This window comes from Rousettus aegyptiacus, unplaced genomic scaffold, assembly GCF_014176215.1.
Source record: "Rousettus aegyptiacus isolate mRouAeg1 unplaced genomic scaffold, mRouAeg1.p scaffold_m13_p_2, whole genome shotgun sequence".
NCBI lineage: Eukaryota > Metazoa > Chordata > Mammalia > Chiroptera > Pteropodidae > Rousettus > Rousettus aegyptiacus.
Window position 1 is genome coordinate 50,591,219 of NW_023416295.1, and position 17,128 is coordinate 50,608,346.

At 35.3% G+C, this 17,128-nt stretch overlaps 1 protein-coding gene across 10 annotated transcripts in view; it reads right to left on the reverse strand.

The window, feature by feature from the left end:
- B3GALT1 (beta-1,3-galactosyltransferase 1) overlaps positions 1–17,128 on the reverse strand; it is a 574,903-nt gene that overhangs the window by 207,742 nt on the left and 350,033 nt on the right. For 6 of the 10 annotated variants that reach the window (XR_001599483.2, XR_004955561.1, XR_001599484.2 and 3 more), the window contains exon 3: positions 7,414–7,453. The exons of 2 other annotated variants lie outside the window; for them this stretch is intronic. The gene's annotated coding sequence lies outside the window, so the exon portion shown is untranslated. Of the gene's footprint in view, positions 1–3,277; positions 3,371–7,413; positions 8,243–17,128 lie in introns of those variants that run through there. 2 more of the 10 variants (XR_004955559.1, XR_004955562.1) reach the window with 2 other exon arrangements.

Here is a 17,128-nt window from a genome sequence, read left to right on the forward strand (position 1 = left end):
TGTAAATGTAAAGCAAATACTTAAGAACATAAAAGGAGAGATCAACAGTAATACAGTAATAGCAGGGGACTTTAACACCCCACTGACATCAATGGATAGACCATCCAGATAGAAAATCAACAAGGAAATTGTGGGTTTAAATGACACCTTAGACCAAATGGATTTAATTGATATTTTTGGGACATTTCACTCAAAGTAGCAGAATATACATTCTTTTCAAGTGCATATGGAACATACTCCAGGATAGGCCACATGTTAGGCCAAAAAACAAGTCTCAATAAATTTAAAAAGATCGAAATAATATTAAGCATCTTCTCTAATTACAGTGGTATGACATTAGAAATCAATTTCAAGAAGAAAATTGAAAAACACACAAACACATGGAGGCTAAATAACATGCTACTAAACAATGAATGGGTTAACAGCAAGTTCAAAAAAAATCGAAAGATTTCATAAGACAAATAAAACGAAAATGACCTAAAATCTATGGGACTCAGTCAAAGCAGTTCTAAGAGGGAAATTCCTGGCAATATAAGCATACATCAGGAAACAAGAAAAATCTCAAATAAACAATCTAATCTTACATTAAAGGAACTAGAAAAAGAACAAAGCCCAACGTGAGTAGAAGGAAGGAAATAATGAGTATCAGAGAGAAGATAAAGAAAAGAGTCTTAAAAAAACAATAGAAAAGATTAATAAAACTAAGAGCTAATTCATTGAAAGGGTAAATACAATCAATAAACCTTTAGCCAGACTCATCAAGAAAAAAAGAGACAGGCCCAAATTAAATAAAACAGGATATGAAAGTGGAGAAATGACAACTGACACCACAGAAATACCAAAGACTATAACAAAATACTATGATCAATTATTCGCCAACAAATTGGACAGCATGGAAAAAAATGAATCAATTCCTAGAAAGATACAATCTTCCATGGCCAAATCTGGATGGAACACAACATTTGAACGGACCAATTACTAGAAATGAAATTGAATTGGTAATAAAAAAAAAAACTCCCAATAAACAGAAGTCTGGACCAGATGGCTTCGCAAGTGATTTACCAAACATTCAAAGAAGAATTAATACATATACTCAAACAATTTCAAATAAATTGAAGAGGAAGGAAGGCTCCCAAATTCATTTTATGAGGTCGGAATTATCCTGATAGCAAAACCAGACAGATACTCTACAAAAAAAAAAAGAAAGAAAAGAAAAGAAAAGAAAAAAAAAGATAAAAGATAAAAAGAAAGAAAGAAGAAAGATGGAAGGAAGGAAGGAAGGAAGGAAGGAAGGAAGAAAATTATAAGCCCATGATAAAAATAGATACAAAAATCCTCAGCAAACTATTAGGAAATGAATTCACCAATACATTAAAAAAGATTATACATCATGATCAAGTGGGATTTATTCTTGGGATTCAAATTTGGTTCAATATCTGCAAATCAATTAGAATGATATACCAACTAATGAATGAAGGATAAAAACCATGTAATCATATCAATAGATGCAAAAAAAAGCATCTGACAAAATCCAGCTCCATTTATGATTAAAAACTCTTGCCACAGTAGGAACAGAGGGAACATACTTCAACACAATAAAAGCCCAATATGAAAACCCCCAGCTAACATCATACTCGACAGTAAAAAACTAAAAGCATTTTCCTTACAATAAGGAACAAGACAATGATGTCCACTTTCACCACTTTTATTCAACACAGTATTGCAAGTCCTAGCCACAACAATCAGACAATAACAAGAAATAAAAGGCATCCAAGTTGAAAAGGAAGAAGTAAAACTTTAATTCATAGATGGCATACTCCAAAGAACCCAGGATAAAACAATTCGAATTGATAAATAAATTCAGTAAAGTAGCAAGGTAAAAAATTAATATTCAGAAATCAGTTGCATTTTTATATAATAATGAACTGTCGGAAAGAGAATTTGAGGGAACAATCTCATTTATAATTGCATCAAAACAATTCCTAGGAATAAATTTAACTAAGGAGGTAAAAGGCCTATACTCAGAAAACTATAAGCCATCAATGAAAGAAACTGAAGATACAATTAAATGGAAGCATATACTGTGCTCATGTATAGGAAGAATTAACATCATTAAAATGTCTGTACTGCCCAAGCAATCTATAGATTTGATGCAATTGCTATGCAGACATCAATGACATTTTTCACAGAACTAGCAAAAATAATATTAAATTTTATATGGAACAACAAAAGACCTTGAATGGCCACAGCAATCTTGAGAAAGAAGAGCAAAGTTGGAGGCATCACAATACCTATTATCAAACTATGTTACAAGTCATGAGGATGTAAAGTATATCATAAGGAATAAAGTCAATAATATTGTAATGAGTATGTATGGTAGTAGACTGGTACTAGATTTATTGGGGGTGATCACTTTGCAAGTTATGTGAAAGTCTAATCATATTTTACACCTGAAACTAATATAATATTGTATATCAACTATAATTGAAATAAAAGTTTTTTAAAAATACAGCCTAGAGAAAAGCAAACTTGAGAGACAAATGAACAATTGTTGTAGTCCAATAGGGATTTAGAAATAACAATCCCACTCCTTAGTGCCTGCTTTCTTTGCAGTTCATTTACTCTGACCACACCCTAGTAGGGCTAGACAAAATGAGCCCCACTGGATTGAAGAGAGAATTAGCATTGATTTTCTCCCATTAAATAACATTATATAGAGGCATACTTCTAAATAGTTATGCCACCAAGGCTTGCAAACAGATAAGATAAAAAATTTCTTGATCTTATTTGCTAAATTGAACCTGGCGGAAAGAAAGCAAAATTTCTCATGTAAATCAAATGACTGAATATGCTGACATTTATTTTCACAAAGTAGTCATTCTATAAGGGTACACATATAACTACTAACATTTAAAATAGTTGAAGAAAGGGGTTTTATACCCTATTGGACCAAATTTTATTTTTTTTCCCTCTGCACTGATTAAAATAGTCATTATTGTCAATGCACAGAGCCTGTTACATTGCTTTTATCAAATGCAAGGAGGTGTAAATACAAACTGTAAAGCAGAAGAAAAAGATCATGACTCATCGTCTGACAGCAAAGCTATTAAACATAATCAAAGACTCAGAGTGAACTCATGTTGCCTTTCAACACATTGCTAAAGCATCCTGTAAAACTAGCATAAAATGTCACAATCCTGAGACACTGCTGTTGGAGAAACTTGGTTTAAGGCACTTAAAACAACTTCAAAACTTCAAATGAAGAGTAATTACTTACCATAGGATAAGTCACAGTGCTTTTAATCTGGACACGGCCCCTCAAGTTGTAATCAATAACTGATTAAAAGTTGATCTATCAGGGCATTATAATCTGAAATTTTAGGACACATTGGTAGGTAAAATATATAGCCTGTTGAATGAACAGAAGCTCACATATGCTAACAACAAAATCAATGTTCGTTGTGTCTTACAAAATATAAGGACAATGATTTATTCTCAGGAAGTCAGTTGAACCACGAGGTAAGGTACATAGTTCTATATTGAGAAGTGAAAATCCTGCCCATGGCGTAGGATTCCAGAACCTTGAGTGAAAGGAACAGATGGGCAGCAGGATGGGACATGTAGGTGCAAGAAAACAGATACAATTCAAAAGTTCTTTGAATGTTACCTGAAAACAGCCTATTTTTCTGTTCATCAGTCCTTTAAAGGCACGCGTGCTCGAGGACAACTTGTTATAATAATACATTAGCCTAAGAAAAAGGTTGTGAACCGTGATTTTATGATAATCATGTGAGTTCTGTGGGAGGCTTAATCATGACTATTTAAAAGTTGAAGCTGGTTTTCTAAGTCCAGCCCTTGGTCAGCCTCACAGAAATACATGCAATTTAGCTATATCTGGCTTGCAGGTGTTTTATACATGCCATTTGGACTCTAGGTTCTGGAGTCCCAACAACTTCCACTTGACTGTCCTTGTACACTCAGTATGAAATCCAGAATACTCGGTATGAAATCGCTTAATAAATGCATGTGGCATAGATGACTGAAAGAATGATTGTCCTCACTTATAATTAAGGAGTGTGAGAACACAAAGATAGAGATGCCGACCTGTCCAAGAAAGACTGGCTTTGGCAATATCTGGCAATATCTGCTCTGTCTCTAGCCCAATAAGTTTGACCTCAGACCTTTCCTCATATACTCCATAAAAGTTACAAACAGCAATATTCATTATGGGGTCCAACTTATAGAATTTGGGCTTCATAGCCTGATTTCAGCACCTGCCTCTCGTTCCTTCTAATTTGTGGTCCATTAAGTTTCTCTTTCTGAAATTCTGGATCATGCACTGCCACGTAGTTATCCACCTGAACCTCCCCGTAGCCATGGTACCTTCTTCCATCTCAGTTCCAAAAGTCCTTGCTCTAACTTTTAGCACTTTGGCATCTCCCAATCCCCAACCCTATTCTACTGTAACAAGGTGGAATCCTGACCCAGTGAATAATATCAGAAAAAGCTTCAAGAGATATTTTAATTTCTGTTTCTTTCCTTGAAGCTTTATCTTTGAGAATGTCTAGCAAAGGTGAGAGTAGAGACTCTTTTCATCAATGATGAATTCCCAAGATTTTCTGGTCAACACTTATCTCAGTGGATAACTGATGGCTTGCCTTAGGTAATCCGCATGAAAGTAACTGTCACTACCAAATGCCAATCCTTATAGGAATGACTGAACTGATTATTTATAACTAAAGGGTTGAGCATTATTTAACACTCTCGGTATATGGCACTCTGCTTCATCTGTACTTCCTAGAGAGCTCTCTGTATCTCAGTCTACCTTGCATTACATTTATTGCTTTATTTCCTTCTTAAAGCCCTGAGATAGCTATTTGGGGACAGCTTTTTTTTCTTATTCACTGTATTATACAGAACACTACCAATAAAGTCATACAAGGAAGGACACTAGAAACGCTTACTAAATATAAGAAGAGACAAAGGAAGCATATACAAACATATATAACTGTAGTTTAGAGAAATGAATATTTACTATTGGATTGAGATGAGACTTTTGACCAGTTTTTGTGCTATTTTTAATAGTGATTATCAGAATTGCTTCTGATCACCTAATAGTTAATTTCTATTAATGCCTCCCACTCTCCATGATTCTTGCCTAATGTGACCCCAGATTAAATTATTCAGGAAACTATATTTCCTGCTCTAGGTTCATAGGATGTTTATGTAGGTATTTTAAAATTAATATTTAAAAAATTCACAAGTAGGAGTAAGGATGGGCAAAAATGGGAATTAGATGAGTTTCTCCTGAGCCTCTCCAACCTCTAGTTGTTCTTTCTCTTCTACCTGCAATGGCCTCCTACTGCTCTTTGGATGTTCTGTGACCTCATCTAGTCCTGAACCTCTTTCAAACTGAATCTCTCTAGTTCTCCTTACAAAATCTGCCCTCAGGCTAGTTCTGCTGGAAAGATTCCAATATATGAATTAGTCATATGATGTTAATAAATGACAGCAGCTTAAGGCATTTTCTGACCCAGAGGGATTTGCATTTTGATAAGGGGCAATGCCCTAACCCAAAAGATCAAATTGCTAATGGTAGAATTTAAGTTTTCAGGGATGATGGCATCAAGGGTCAGAAAGTCTTCCAACCTCATCATATCGGCTCCCAGCTCTAACCGTGCAGAGGACTTCTACTCCCTCAGTGCTGTCCCCCTTTATCACCATGAATAATCAAGAAGTTATTATATATACAAGCCCCAAATGCTGACAGTGGCAAACGCTGAACTCATTATAAAACAGAAAAATGTCAACACGGTGGCTCCAAATAACTTTCATATTTGATGGGAGGAGAAAGAATAAAAAAGGAAAGCAGGAAGGGAGGGAGAAACACGGGAAAGGAGAAGAAGCATCTATATAGGGAATGAAAGAAGTATCTCTTTTATCTGAATGTTATTCAATATATTACTAAATATATAGAATGTGTTTTTAACACAACTTCTGATATCGAATTGTATGTCTTAATACAACTATTTTATTTAAAAAAGATTGATTTTAAACATGTGGGGAAGGAGGACTTATAAGACACAACAAATTTAAACATAATTTGCCAAAATTGAAAAACAAATTTTATAGTTGTAGCTCTGTATCTCAAGTTAGTGTATAACAAAAATATTAATTTTGATAAACAGGTACCTCAGGGCTATTTACCAAATTATTATTAACTGAAGTGTAAGACCAATTTGTCACTGCTAAGAACAATAGAAAAGCAGTTCTATAGTCACATATTTTTGAAGAAATTCACTAGGAAATAAATTTCCTCAGTGGCATGAGAATTTAACCGTATTTGTTGAACTTGTGACTTCATTGATATTTTTAGAAAAGAATAAATCACATATTCATGGAACATTGTGCTGGCCTTTGGTGACATCATGCATGCTCTCTTACAGATGTGGCTCAGGAACGTTTAGGAGATGATCCCACATCAAGGAAAGGAATTAATCTGTCTCCCTATCTATCTCTGAAATCACTCTACTACCTCCTAAATCATCCTTTACGCCTCCATTTCCATCTACGGCCAATTTATGGGATTTAGGAGATTAGATGCAGATGAAGAATTAGATCTGATATAATTATGTAGACACAAGAAGATGGAAATTATTAAAGAGAAGTTAAGACACATGGAGACTAATATGAAAAAATTAATCATACATATGCAATTGTAGTCCCAGTTAGATAACTTAGATATAGCAAAGGGGATGTGATATTTAAATTCAATATTTGGTTGAAAAAAAATTCAGAACTGATGAAAAAATATTAATCAACATATAATAGAGGCACACCATATGTTATGAAAATAAATTTTTAGAAATTCGCGAATAGACATATCTAGCAAAACTGCAGAACACCAAAGAATAAGAGAAGTTCTTCAACATAGCCAGAGGGAGAAGACAGAACAGCTATAAAGGATGAAAATTTGACCGTAAGATTCTTAAGCAACAATGAAACCCATAAGCCAACAGAATAATACCTTCAAAGTGCTAAGGAAAAATAATTTTCAACATAAATATAAACTATCTTTTAGAATAAGGATAAAATAAAGGCATTTTCATTTAAAGCAATACTCAATATTAAAAGTTCCACTCTACCTTCTGGGGTGTCAGATGACTCACAAAGATACAAACCGGCTGCCAACAACTCCAGAGGCTACAGAAGTCTTTGTCCATGACAAAGAGAAATAAATAAGAGTAATTCCAGAAGCTATGCCACAGAGCGAGGAAGCTTCTTTTCCATATCTTATTCTCCTTTCTCATTGCCCTGACCTGGGTCACGTACTCACTTCTCATTCAAAGGCATCTATTGCCAAGGAGGAAGGAAACTCCTCCCAGAGACTGGAAGAAAAACTGGAAGACTTACCAGGTGAAGTGGGAATGAAAGTTGAGAGGCCACCACATATCTGCCAAAAGAATAAAGTATGAATTGGTTATGTAATGGGGTCGAAGGCAGGTTTCAGATTTGAACAGAACTTATGATATTGGGCAAAGTCTAAAAATGATCAAACATTTTACCATTTCTAGTAAAATTTTTATTTATATATTTGGTTATTTTTATTGCTAATATTTTATTTTTCAGAGTATTTGCATCAAGATTATCTTATCTCTTCTCTGTTATCATTCAGAAGGGTAGCCAAGAAAGATATTCCTATTCTGTACTATTTTTTATTTTAATTTACTATGTGACTACTCTATAGTACATTTGCAAAGACTCAAAAAATTATAAAGTATTCATCAGCATTATATAATAATACTGTTTTACTTGCCAGATTTGACTGTGATTAAAAGAAAGCCCACAAAAGTGTTTTATTCAGGATTATTTTGCATGGAAGAAGGCAAGATGGATGGGCTAAGGATATCTCACTAAAAAATGTTTTCACTGATATTCAAGAGTAGTACGTACTAACATCTCTGAAGAGAAATAAGGCAAGTGACTCTGAAAATTCTGTATACATTAAAATAGATATTTCAGTTTCTGGCATGAAATTAGAGAGATTGTAGCAATCATCTACCTTTACTGGTGCAAAAATTGGATACTTGAGAGAAATCATTAAATATGTTCCATTTGCCCTAATCTGAGTAGTACCAAAAATTTTGCTTCATACATTTCCCCAATAGAATTACTTTTAATGGATTGTGGATTATAATTAAAAAAGGCTGTCTCACTATTTACTCATTCCTTTATTTTATAAATATTTATTGAAATGATGAGGAACTTACTGTCTAGTGATATGGAGGTTGATAATCTATAAATATATTATATAATAGGTAGAAAAAAGCACTATGGAGAAAATAAGGTAAACTAGAATCGGAAAGAAGAAAAATGCTAAATACCTAGAAAATATGTAGTTGAAGAGAACACAAATCAAATAAAGCCACTTGGACCACAATCCGTTTGACAGCAGATTTCGGCCAAAGTCCTTAGCCTTGGCCAATGAATGTTTCCTGATTCCTGTCTCTATTGTATTCCCCCATGCTTTCCCTCTTTGCACCAAGGAAGCTATTACATCTTATGAATAGCTTGCTGACCTTTTATCTTAGGGATTAAACTTTTCATCATTAGATCAAGCTATCCTATATGCTACACCAGAGCTATGTGTGAGTTATAAATTTAGAAATTACATTTACTTAGAAGTTAGAAACAACAATTTAAAAATACTTCCATTTAACAGAATGCCATTTAGAATCACAACAACTTTATCCTTCATCACACACTCCCAAGTTGTTATTGTTTAAGCAGTTGAAAATAAATCAATCCAATGTAGGGCAAGAAGGGCAGGTGGAATGGAATCTGGACTGGAATTAACCATCAGAAAACTGAAAAACAGGTTAGGTTGAACTTAGACTAATTCACATCCTACCATAAAGTATTGACTGCTTATAATACAGTCTTAATAGTTATACATTTCAATCTAATAGTTCTCAAAGGAAACCTAGAAATAGTGAATGTCAGAAAAATGGAAGATGTTAAGGACATATGGAGTTCAAAGGCAATTGTTTCTTGGTTTTGAACATAGGAAAATATTGGTCCCATAATGGAAACAACAAACAACAAAAGAAGGGAGCATTTAACTTTCCTCTGAAACTTCCAGCTATTCTGAAAGTCTAAGAAATCTCAAGGTGCTGTTTGAAACCTTTCTTTCAGAGGTTTGAATTGTAATCCTGTATCAATGTGTATGTGATCATATAGAAGGCACTGGGTTTATTTGAGTTTGAAAGAAGAAAAAAGTGTAAAAAGAACACCACTGTAGTGACTTTTTTGTAAAATATCACTTGAGAAAAGCTAAAAATAAAATTGACCCCAGATTCAGAATCTTTATTGAGTTGTTCCTATAAATCTCATTGTGTTCATCATTAAGACTAATTTTACTGTATTTTTAAAATGCATTTGATCTTATGATCTTATCAATTGTTTTGAATGTTTCACTCATTAACTCTCACCTATACATAGTTTCATTTAACCAAGAAAGATTTCCTATCAATTAGGAATGTCATCTCTCTAATTTGTTGATATTATTATATTCCCTAAAACATGGAGTTTTGTTCTTTTCAAAACATTTTCTTATGAGTTATTTCACTTCTCACATGTATTCTTTTTTTATTGTGGTAAAAAACATGTAACAATAAATTTGCCATCATAATTGTTTTTAAGTGAACAGTTCAAGAGTGTCAAGTACATTTGTACTGTTGTGCAACAGATCTCTGAAATTTTTCATTTTGCAAAATAAACTCCATACACTTTGAATAACAACTCCCCTTCCCACCTCCCTACAACCTCTGGCAACCACATTTCTGTTTCTAAGAGTTTGACTACTTTAGATGCTTCTCTTAAACACTATCATGCCATATGTATTTTTTTGACTATGATCATTTGACCAGCTATGAATTCAATGAACACTAATTAAGAGCGCAGGCTCTGTAGTGACAAAGACCTGAGTTTGAAGCCAAGCTTCTTATTAGTTATGTGACACAGGAAAATTAACTAATCTCATTCAGACATTGTTTCCCCATCTACTTAATAGAGATTACACAGTACCTACTTCACATAACAGAATGCAAGCAAAGTATATAGCATGATGTCTGCCACGTAGTAAATACTCAATTAACGTAAGTTCCTGCAAATCCATAGTTTTCTACCTATTCAAAATTGATATTTTGAGAAACAAAGAGATCTAAAGAGTTAAAAGGGAAATAATTATATTATAACATATTTTTTAATCTGCCTTGCTTATAGGAATAGTTTTATCAAAGAAAAGAGGAGACATCATTAATTGATTTAACCCTTTTAAAGGAAATTATTAAAATGAGTGAATTGGTTTTACTCAGTTTAGGGTCTTAACTGTTTGTATTTATTAATCCAGTTGGATAGCAATCTGCTAATTCTGCATGAATGATACAGTTAACTGTATGTGCTGACCCTAAAATTTTAAGATGGCACGCTCCTTCTCCCAGCAGTACTACCTTGAACCCCCAACAAATTCTGAAGGAATCCTACATGTACTGCAATGATGACAAGATGGCAAAAACCTTCCAGGCATGCTGAACTGTCTTTTGACCTAGCCCTTCCAGTACTTGAGTTACATAGGCACACTATTCACATCCTGAATGAAATAAATTTTTTTTTATTTTGATTTTTTACTTTACTACTCAAATTCTTAATTTTTTTCTTTGACGCTCTTATATGTTTTTTTATTTTTCAATTACAGTTAACATTCAATATTATTTTATATTAGCTTCAGATGTATAGCATTGCGGTTGGACATTTATATAATTAATGAAGTGATCTCCAGGTAGTCTAGTTCCTCCCTCCTCCCCTGGCACCATACATAGCTATTACAGAATTATTACTGACTATATTCCCTATGCTGAACTTTACATTGCCGTGACTTTTGTAACTACCAATTTGTACTTCTTAATCCCTTCACCTTTTTCACTCAGTCCCCTGACTCCCCTCCTATTTGGAAAGCACCAATTTGTTCACTGTTATCTATGAGTCTATTTTTGGATTAAAACAGAATTTTTATTATTATTAAATTTGGCACTAAAATATATTTTTTGTGTTGAATTTCCATTTCGAATGTCTCAAAAGACATGGTTATATAGTGAAATGTATGTGGACTTCGAGTTGTCAGTGGGGGATCTGAAGTCAGTTGGCAATGGTTCACATCCTGGAGCTTTCACCCACTAGCTCTGTAACTTGGATAAATTATTTTACCTATGCTATCCTTTGGTCTCTCATCAAAAAAATGAAAGTAATAATATTACGTACTTTAGAAAGTTGCTGTAAATGAAATAATGTATATGAACGCTTAGTACACTAGTAAGTTCTTCATAGGATAATTGTAAAGTTAAATGAATATATATAAAGCAGTTGGGATGGAGTAGAGGCTCAGTGAATCATCATACATTATTTTGTTCCCTTCCTGTCCTCAACACTTTTTCATTCTTCACTGACACATAGGTGTGTTTGTTTCCTTATTTTTGCACAACTAGCTTTGAGCCAGTAAAATGATTCTCAAATATTATGCTATGTATTATAAAATAGAAGCAGTTCCTGCTAAGACTGCAAAGACAGAAATAGATTGAAATTCACATTCTCATTGCCCTTGCTTTGTGGTTGGCCAATTGAGATGTTTAGCTGCTATTGGGGCAAGAGGTCTCCAGACAGTCTATTGGAATTTCATCTGCCAAATGCTGGAGTTAGCAGAGACCAAGGAAATATATTATAAAGGCATGGCTCCAAGAATTTATTGGCAAGTCCAAAGTAATAAAAAAGCAAAATCTGTTATAACCTGGGGCTCTTCACACTATCATTTTTCACCTTTGCCACATCCTCTCTAGCTGACCTAAGCTATTTCTCAGTGTGGTTTAAAAACTGGAAAGGGGGATTTAATGCCTCTCTTGAGCATGCTATCACTTGGCTCAGGATGATTTATATTTAAGATTGTATTCTTTTCTCCAGAGACAGCTGGAGCTTTGTTAGTGTGATTTGTTTAAAAATATAAAACCATATGCAAACTCAGTTACTTGAAGAATGAGTGAGAAGATGATGGTAGCATAAGCAGCAAAGGAAGAGAGATAAAACACTGAACATATTGAAAGTGAGAAGGTGCAGGAAAATGTCAATTATTTGAAAAGGTATTTAAAAACAGTTGAAAATCAAGCAAAGAAAAATGGATGGAAAAACACATAGAAAAGAGGAAAAACTGGAAAACTCAAAGATGAAGAAACATGATAAAAATAAGTCAGCTGACTCTGAGTACATCTTTCTGTCCCTTCTTTACATTATCTGCTTGATTTAGTAGAAAAGAGGTCCAGGAGTAATACTTGAAGAACTAGATTGTTAAAGAAAAAGAAATTTTAAATTTTCATAATTTATTCTTAGTTCTCTGCTGTCCATATTTGAGTACTTTTTAGAAGTGACCATTTTGGCTTTTGTGACTGCCTGTACCACTTCTAGTGTACTCAGGAACAAACGGATCATGCTGCTGATTTCCCGGCAAGAACTCATATGATGCATGGGACTCTCACTCACATAATTTGTTTTTGCTGATGTCTGAGTAATCTCTGAAGTTTCCCACATTCAGGCAATGTCATGTCAATAGCAACTGAAAAGTTGCTATTGCCTTAGAGTAATAATGGCCTGAAAATTGCTTTAACTTGGTGTTATAGCAGCAGCCACAAGAAAACAAACTTGTAAACTGGTAGGAAATGAAATCAGAGATCACTGCTACTTTTTTCCCCCTTTATATCCTGGCTTGGGTAAATAACAACTGGACAAACATGTTTACTTCCTTACTGATTGGTTCAAGAAAATTTCACTGGACTTTAGCAGCCTGGGCTCTTCTCTCTTGTTAATTTATGACCTTGAACCCACACTGCCTGCTCCTTACTTTCCTAACCTTGCAAGCTGAATAATATTACCTAGGTTAAACTAGGAAATGGAAAAATGCCTGGTGCTATCAAGTGAAGTTGGCCTAATAACACACCATATCAATGGCCTTTGCCTAGCACACTGGGGGAGGGGAGGGAATGACAGAGTCTCATGGATCTCACTACAAAAGCTCTCCTCAAGACCATTAGAGACACGATGAAGCATGCCCATCATCCTGTTTGTGGAAAGCTGAGCTAAAGATGAATGGCTCTGAAGGATGTTAAGTTCAGTAGCAGAATGTTGTTCCTAAGTTCTCATACTGACTTTACCAGCAGACAGCCTTGCACTCTTGGCAATTCATTTGAAATCTCTCTGTGCCTCTGATGCCAGTCTATGAAATGGAGATAGTATGTCTTACAGGATTGTTGTGGTAATCACACTGTATTTAATGAAGTGGTTTTAGAAAGTTAGGAACTACCTAAATAAACGAGGCACCAAGAAGTAGGTTACTAGAATGGTTAGGAGCACACTGAAGCCAAAATGCTTGGATGAGAGGTCCAGAGTGTCATCGATGTAAGTGAATGTGCAGGTGCCCATTGACATCCCTCACATGCCCGCCTCCAGAGATCCTGCTAATAAGAAAATTAGGTTCTCTTCCCACCTCTGCCCAACACCTCTAAAACTGCCCTCACAGGGGTCACATGCAAGCCTCCTAATGGCTAGATCAGCAGACCCTTTTTAGTCCAGCTCTGCCACTTACCAGCCATGTGACCTCTCTTTGCCTTTGTCTCTTCAGGAGTAAAATGGGGATAAAAGTTGTTTCTAATAATGGTGTATATGTGACATACATTTGTCCAAACCCATAGAATGCACACCATTAAGAGTGGACCCTATGTAAACTATGGGTTTGGGATAATAATGATGTGCCAATGTAGGTTCAACAAGTTGTGGAAAATGAACCCCTCTGGTATGGGGATGCGGTAATGAGGAGGCTGTGCATATGGTGGGGGCAGAGCATATGGGAAATCTTTGTACTGTCTGCTAAATTTTGCCGTAAATCTAAAACTGCTCTAAAAATAAAGTCTATTAAAAAAAAAAAAAAAAAACCAGTATCTATCTCACAGTGTGTTACGAGGATTAAAAAAGGTACCATATCTAAAGTGCTTACTTATACTATCCCCAAATACAGTAAATTTTCAAAAGGTGTTGGCTATTACCACAGCATAATTTTCATGAATCTCCCAGAGAATATTCTTTGCTCTCTCCTTTTCCTTTCATTTAATTATCTTCAACATAGGGCTGTGATAGATTATTATTATGTCTACAGAGCACCAGTACTACATGTTTAAGAACAATTCCTTACACAAAGTAAATAACGAATTTGACCAGTTCACTCTGTCCTTTTCTATGTCTTTCCCTCTACTCTATTCAATCATGGGTTTCCCACCAAACTGACAACTGTTTTAGTTTTCCACAGAAACACTAGGGACTTACAATGGAAGCAGCTGGTCTGCTGAAGTTACAGCCATGCCATCACATTCCATCCCATTAGTTATTTCAAGGTAAAGTCAAACCCTTACCAACGCTAGATTTTACTGCATGTCGGCTCCAATACTATGGAAAGGCTCACCAGGACTTAATTCTGGCCATCTGCTCTAAGTTGAAAACTTTAATTGTCTGGAGTGAGTGCCGTGAATCCAAACAGGTTCAACTTCTAATTACGTCAGTACTACTCACAGCTCTTAATGTTTTTCTTTTCAATGTGGGGCCCCTAAATGAGAAGATTTGACAGAAAGTTCTATCATAATATATTATAATATCAATAAAGCTTATCCACATGTCTAATTTACAATTTTATGCCTCTTAATGTATTATAATTTTGGCTACATTGACTATGTGGGCTGAGTTTAGAGAAATATCCAGATCATAAAATGTCTGTTCCAATGAAAGGCATTTTGCATTTGTTTTTATCACAATGGCATCAGGTATGACATTGAGCCTAGAGTTTTGATTCTTGGCCATATTCATATATAGAAAAGGATGATGTGAGTTGCAATACTGTATTCAAAACATTGCCCTTTAACTGAGTATAGCAAAGATTAACAATAGCGTTTCACCAAATTATCCTAGGTCAAAAGCAAAGTGAAAATTTGTCAAGTAAGTTCAAAGGGCTGAGGACTAGGGAAAACAAAATTTTGGGGAAAGACACTTGTCAGGGCAAAGGAGCCTGGAAACAAATCCACTCACATGTAGAGAATCATCAAGCACCAACGTTCTGATTCCAAAGAATTAGCCCCTGATGCGGTCTATAATCAGAAAAAGTGAGACAAAAAAAAAAAAAAAAGGTGGGGGGTGGGGAGGGGCCTGGAGATGAAAGCCTTTGATTTTAAATCATGTTGTTTAAATGGGAGACGTTTGCAGTGAAAAAGATTGGCAGTCTTCATGCACCAGAGGGGGTATCCTCAAACAGCCCTAAAATACACAAATGAATTTTGGCATTTTGAAAGAGAAGAGATAGAGTGGTACTAATGTTGCAAAACAAAAGACGCTGGAATTACAAGCTTATGTGAAACAACAGCAACAATACCAGGTTAAAAGTGAGTAATCCTGACTTCATATAGCAAGAGAACTGTTTAAACGCAGAAAAGATGGAAGGTGTCTAGTTAACCTTGAAGGTTGTTGATCTTGGAGGTAGAAAGGAGATGAAACTTCTAAAAACTATGTGTGCAGAGACATACAGAGTCACACAGCAGGTGTTCAATATATTTTGGAGAAATAAAGAAATAAGTGAAGCTGTGTGTAGCATCAGTAACAATATTGGCTAACATTTGACTACTAATTAGGTGCCAATTTTTGTTAACTTATTTAATCATTTTACAGATGGAAAAGTTGAGTTTCGGAGATATTAAATATTTTCCCAATTTAATGTAGCCACCGGTATGGCAGAAATTCTAACCTAGTTGATTATAGAACCAGACATGTGAATTCCTATAGTTTAGTGGTTGAGAATGTACTCACTCACTGGAGCCATTTATTTTCCTGGTTTCAAGTCCTTACCACATCACTTACTAGCTTGAGTGATTTACATAATCTTACAATTCTGTTTCCTCATCTACATAATGGGGATGATACTAGTTGCTATCAACTGCTTGTGCCCCCATTCACCCAATACATTTGTTGAAGCCTTTATCTCCAATATGATTATATTTGGAGGTAGAACTTTTGGGAAGCAATAAGGCTTAGATGGAATTATTAGGTTGGAGCCCCAATATAGGATTACTATCCTTACAAGAAGAAATGACCTCTTACTGAGAATACAGTAAGAAGGTAGCTGTCTGTGAACTAAGAAGAGGGCCCGCACCAAATTCCCAATCACACTGGCGCTCTCATGGAGGACTTTCAGGCTCCAGACTGTGAAAAACAGATCGTTGTGTATGCCATTCAGTCCAAAGTATTCTGTTACAGGAGCCTCAGTTGACTGAGCCCCTAGTACCTTCTTTCACTGGTTTGTTAAGAAGATTAATTGAGATAGTATTTAGAAAGTACTGAGTATACAGTATGGGGCATTGTAAGTACTTATGTTAGGTAGCTAGTTAGACATGAGCAACAGGGGAACAAAGAATAGGGGTCTGGCCTAGAGACTGCCCAAAGAACACCCAATGGTAGTAGAACAATGAGTAAGCACATATGCACTAGGCAAAGAGTTATACGACAGCCAAGTGTCAATCAAAATGATCTCACTTGCCAATTACCTAAGAATGTTTTTGGAACCACCCATTCCAGCCCAAGTATAATGCAGGCATTCCCACTTCTGGGGGCTTTGGTGGTCTTTGTTGTTGTTGGTTGTTGTTACGGTTTTGGGCTACAGCTCTTTGCTGAAATTATGTGCCTCCTTAGGATGTGCTTTGTCTTCATAAAATATACTTTTAATACAACTTTTCTAAATCTCACTGCCCTGTGATCCTTCACTGAGTCAATGAGGAAGAACCGAGAAAAATGCTAAGCTATGCTTCTGCACTGCCCCCGGCAACCCAGCCACTGGGGCAACACCAAAGTTCAAATTGCCGCAAAGGTAACACTTAATAAATGTTGGCTATTAATATCCTTAAAAGCACCAGCTACTGCTTTTATGTGGATTGCTTTCATGTTGACAGGAACAAAATGACACATTTTTGACCAAAACCAATAGTTGGAACATCTTTTT